Genomic DNA, 6,233 nt, shown 5'->3' with positions numbered 1-6,233 from the left:
AAACACTCTTCGAAAGGCCTTTTACTATCAGACGATAAGCAAATACAGATAAATGGCGTGTTGTTAGCTCAGTGCGCACAGGTTTACCGAGTTTCTTCACAGTATCGCGCATTTCAGGATGGATACTTTTCCTCAATGAATGAATGACAGATCGAATTTACTATTTATAAATAATGGAGTGGAGGTTGACTCATTGTTGTTTGGCATCGTACCATCTACTAGAGTGGGTGACCGATTTCACACAGCAGGAATTACTAGAGCTGCCATTCAGTTCTGTGGTTATGTGTTAAGATGCGTCAGTGCTGTTATTTATTCATCGACTGCTTATGGTGAATCGTGTTCATCTTATGTATATTCCATTTATTTCGTTATATCATAAACCAACGGTTTCAGCACAAATACTAAATAATAGTGCAACATAAATAAACGCTTCGAGATGATTAAGGTGACATATTCAAGCAGAGTGAGCCGATTTTTGAAATATTTGTTCAAAAACATCTTGCGTAGATTTATTCGCTAAGATTTCATTTTCCTAGCTTTCTTTCGTGTATGTAGATGTTTGTTCTGATCTAGGTGCAAGGGTAGAATGTTTTTCATTACAAATCATGTGAATGCGCCTATTAGACTGACCAGTTAAATTCTGGGAACATTTTTATTTTTAGGAGCTAAAAATCGACCTAAGAATCTTTTCTAATCTTTTCACTAACTTGTAAGATTTGCCTTACAAGGATAAACAACTAATATTCTTCTATTATACTTCCAGAGATATTTGACATATTACTTTTGATGATAATGGAATTAATAATCTGCCGCTCCATCTTAATAATTATATAATGTATTACTGGCTGGTGGTATATGCTTCCAATCATATTTAACATTCTTGTTGGTCGAATTACAGAATTTAAAAAAATCATCAACATTTTAGACTAAGTCTGGTTTCTCATCTTATTCAGTTCAGAAGCTATAAATCGTTCCGCTGCTATAACAGAACATGCGGTAAAATTTAACCCTGCGGCGCTAAATCATAATTTGAAATCCTCCTACCGAGTGTTTGAAACGTGGACAAATGATGAGTAATAATGCAAAGCTAGTTTAATCGATGCTGTCAAACTCTGTTGCTGTTGACTTTTCGAAATGTTCGGTAAGACCATCGATTCGTGAAATGGACCATTGCTGAGCTGAACTCAATAGACTGGTGGCCATTTTCAATGTGAAATCGTGTGCTGAATACGAAAATGAAGTCAATATTTACAGTCGCGCAGTTTTCAAGTTGTAACCCGTCAGGGTAACAATGTAGCACTGGGTGACAATTTAGCTATTTGTGGGTATACGCTCCGTAGAGTGTATTTGTTGATATGTAAAATTATACTCACCGCTGTTCTGTACCGTTCACTTTTTCATGTAAATTTTGTTCATTTTTGCGTATGTGAACGGTTTTGTTCGTGCAGCTAGGTTAGATAATTTTTGTTTTATGTTTGTGAATAAGTAGCATAGGAATTAGGCCACCGCTCTCTTTTTTTCTGAAAAATGTGTGCTGATAATGCTACGGATTGGCGGTGACAGCTATGCGGCGAGGCGATTGGTGTTTGTATTGGTCGAGTTCGAAAGGCGGCCATCGTGATAGGATACATAGTGACGGACCAGAGCCACGAACATACGTTCGAAAAATTTCTTCCTTTTTTTCGGGACAGTTTCCCGCCATAATAGAAGTGCAGTGCGCGTGCGACGGCAAATTATATCCGTCAGTGTATCGGTTTGTAGTCCAGGCATTCGGAAAAGTTCTGGTGTACGGTCGCCGAAACCGGCAGCTATCCACCAAGGATCCACTCGCTTCATCGGCTAAACAAAAAGGACCCAGGTGACACCAGTGCCGTTCTCACTGTGGAGGATCAGTCGAACGAGCCTAGCTCTCCTCCACAGTTAATCGTAAAGGAGAACGAAGCAGGGCGGACAAAGGTTCCCCCTGGGAAGTTAGCTGCGGTGACTTCCGGGATCGTATACGGCGAGTAGAAGATCCGGTGATTTATCACCACCGTCGCTAGGGAGGTTCCAACAAAGGAGCCAAGCTCACCTCCCTAGCTAAGAGCCAAAGACCGCTGCCGGAGTAGCCAACGTAAATAAGGTGAACTCGGCCGTTGCTGTCCCGGCCGGTCGGAAGAAACCGCCCGCCTTTCCGCCCGCAACAGTGAGACAGCAGCTGTAGCAGTAGCAGTGAAGTGGAGAGTTGGAGGACAATAAAAGTCGGTAAATTTAGTAAATTACTTGTTTGTTTACTTTTGTTATTTGTTGTTACGAAAATCCGAAATTCCGGTAGATGCACCCAGGCCGCCCTGAAAAGAAGGGTCCGCCGGGCAAACAAGAACCCGAGTAGTGGGAAACCTCTACCGAGTGGACTTCCCACTACTTACAAAGTAAGAGTAAAAAAATAAATTTGATCTTAAATCTTAGTAAGATCCATATATCTTCGGTTATAATGTTTCGATATGAAATATAATTATGGTAATTAAAGGTAAATGAATGTACGTTCGGTGATCTGAAAATTTTGTTTTAGTTCGACTAATGTGTTCTGACGTAATTTACAAGTTCGATGAACTTTTTCTTAAGTGTTCCTATTTTTTTAAAGAAAAATGAGCGATGGTCAAGAATTTGGGTAAGATAAGGTGATTTAAAAAATATAAGTATATAGTGGAACTTAATGCTATCAACCAAAGGAAATTAGCACTTATTTGTTTAAATAACTTTTTCAAATTTTTGTGGAGTGGGTTTCTCTAAATCATCTTAACAAACTGTCTTGATCCAAATTTATTTCTAAGGATTGTTTCATAATATATGAGGGTTGGCTCTTGGATCTCTGACACAAAAAAGTTAATCTTTAAATTATTTCATCTGATCCTATCTTCCCCTATTGTTACATATCCCTTAATCTCTTCCTCTCTGAGCGTGGTGTTGAACTCGCGCTTGGGTAGATCCCTCAGTACCAGATTCCCCTCCTCCTGATAATATTATGGATGTTGAACAAGGTTCGCTTCCAAAGTTACCGGCAGGCCCTGCGAAAAATTGCCCGAAGGTAAGAATATCTTGTTAATACCAAAGGTCCTTGTGTGGTCTTCTTTCGGACCAAAAATAAACCATTGCATATATTAAAAATCTTGCAACGCCTGGTGAAACCGTTGTCGGTTGTGCCGGAAATTAAAAAAGTTAGTCGTGATACAGTTAGAGTTTTGGTAGCCAGCTCAAAGTAAGCAATTGAAACTGCTTTTTCCAAGCTCTCCACAGAGGAATATTTTGTATATGTGACTGCTAATGGAGTAGAAGTAGATAACGTCGTCCACGTTGAAAGTTTAAGATGTGAAGAGCTGTTGAAGTACGGGACCCCTTACTTCAGTCGGTGAAAATAATGTATTGCAAATAGGGTTGTGGTACCGGAAATACCGGTACCGAAAATCCTTTGTTGGTACCGCAATGAACAAAAGCCAGTACTGGTATTTTCGGTACCATACAATTTTTTTTTATAAAAACATGTGCAACCCTATAAGGACCCATTTTTTAAAATCGGTCTACAAGGTGGCTTTTAATTATATTTATTATCTTCTAGATCGTTGCACCTTAGGGACCGTTAATAAATTAGGTAACGCAAAAATTGCCCAAAATTGATTCCCCATCCTGTAAGAAATTGTCACAAATTTCGCTATCCCCCTATTAGTGAAAGCTTATTGGAAAAAAATTATTTCCTCACTATGTTACATGTTTCGTAACGTTCTGGCTTACTCCCCATCCCCCATGTCACAAAATGTCTCATGAACTTCCCTCATTACAATGAACTAGCCACTCAGCCACCCATTGTAGCAATTAGGCCCACTGAGGAAAAAGTGGTCCCAAGCATTTTTTTACAATAACTACCGAGAATTCGTCTGTTCTAAGATGTTTTATACTGATGCATCTAACCTCAAAGGGTCCACTGGCTTCGGAATTTTCAACCAAAAGTTCACCGCCTCTTAAAAAAACTCAGTGGCCTTGCTTCAGTTTATACCGCAGAGTTAGTTGCTATACAGTATACCATTGAGATTATTGACACTTCGCCAGCAGACCAATACTTCGTCGGATCGGATAGCCTCAGTTACATTGAGGCTATTCATTTGATGAAACATGAAAAGCACTCCTTGTATTTTTGGGGCAATACGGGAACTCCTGAACGCTTTATCTGAACAATCTTCACAGGTTACCTTGTTTTGGGTCCCTTCCCATTGCGCCGTTCCGGGTAACGAGAGCTAATGTGGGTGCTTTAGAAAATGGCATTTTAAAAAGCTTAGTTGTACCGTAAAATGTAAGTTTTCAAGAACAATGAAACCAAAATGTTCTAGAAACTTTCGACAAATGCAATAATTTACCAGAATGAATGCAGGCGTCTGATAAGAGAAATCAGTTTCTTGCCATGCCACAGGTAATCGGACCTAGCAACCAAGGAAACTATACGTATAGCTTCAATTAACGATAGCTGCTGAAAACAATTGGCTAGAAATAAACAAAATACAAAGAAACTTTTCCACATCTACGAACCGGCGCGACTGATATCGCCCTGCCTTGCCCTGCGACATGAAGCTGTTATGAAATCCGTTATCTCCGGCTGTACGCAATCTTGATCCTAGGTCCAAAAGCCGGTCGGTAACAGTGCATCGGAATATCCGGAATTAGCTTTTTCTGCTTTCTTTTGTGCAAACTTCAATAATAAAAAATAAATTTGATTGGCTTTGTTTGGAATATAGAATTGCGAATACGATAAGACAGTCGCACAGTGGTACGATGTGTGACAAACTCCTAAAAATCTAAGGTTTCTGACTCTTTTGATGAAAATTATTTAGATTTTCTGATAGTTTGAATATTCAAAAGCTCTAAATAATTCCGCATATATCCTGTTAAGAATTTTTATTTTAAATTAAGTATTGTTTAAAGATATCTAGCTTGCGTATTTCTACACGAAACATTATTATAGGTATGCTTTGAAAAAAAAAACGAGCGAAGACTCTTGAAGGCACAATTTTAGCTTGCCTTTTTGAGGGTTAATAAATATGTACAAGTCTTGTTTATCCTACCAACATTAACAATAAATAGTGAATCGTGTGAAAAAATACCACTACTCAATGACGTACGGTCTTTTTAGAAACTGTTCTGAAACATGACTTGTGGTCTATGATACATGGAAATGATTGCAGTTTTCGGGGATGCAATGCTTGTTTTTTAATTCGTTTTTTTGATCTGGCAGGTTTGCGTTAGCTAAACGGTGCCAATCGCTTTGTTTTAAATACAATAGAGATTTTTTTTAAAACTAGGGAATTACAGTTTGGATACAAAATTTGAGTATAAAATCTAAAAGGAACAATGCAAATCTTATGGTGTCGCTTTTTGATCCCAGACATAAAAAGAAGGTCGTTTAGAATTCTCATAACGGTTGGAGAAACATGAACACTGTTTTAAAAATAGAAATTTATAATAAAAAAATATTGAACAAGAAATAATAAAATTATATCTAACTTCAATTCATCATCACATAAGGCTGTATTTTTATCGAAATATGAGACGAGCTCTATCCGAGTTTTGTAAAGAAGGTGATCACTGTGCAACCTTTAAAATTCATGGGTGATGATCATTTTATAGGTGCAATATTCTTCAATCGATGATTACACAAGCTGATCCGCTTATCAGTGCAACCTAACTGCGTCAAATTTGTTTTTAGAGCATCAGCTGTTTTCGAATTTTGCATGGTTGGTCTCTTATCGCAACAGAGCTAATCTAGCAACCTAAATCGCATTTTAAAGTTCATACAAACTTCTTGAGGTACTGAACTGAAGAATCTGCTAAAATTTTAGTGGAACAGGAATGCTGTTTAAACCGCTATTTGTCTTACTTTTTGAGTAGAAACGCATTTAAAGCGAGAAGCTCCTATACCCCTATAGCTGCTTGAGAAGCCATAGTACTCTAGCTTAGTTCATCGTAAATGCTATCAGAAGTGGTTTCTGTTGACCTCGCTGGTTTTCAATATAAACGACCAAAATTATTTACGTCCTTTGCGTTCCACTTTTGATAACTTTTGAACATGTTTGTTAGACCTCTCCACATGTTGAAAAAAATTTGAAATATACATGGATTAGCTCAGATTTTTGTTCTAGGTGTGAATTTAAAAACTGTCGCCAAAAATGACTTGCTATGTTTCCATAGGAAGTTCACTGACACGCTTA

The sequence above is a fragment of the Topomyia yanbarensis genome, chromosome 3 (assembly GCF_030247195.1).
Source record: "Topomyia yanbarensis strain Yona2022 chromosome 3, ASM3024719v1, whole genome shotgun sequence".
NCBI classification, from domain to species: Eukaryota; Metazoa; Arthropoda; class Insecta; order Diptera; family Culicidae; genus Topomyia; species Topomyia yanbarensis.
Note: the sequence above shows the minus strand (reverse complement) of the source record.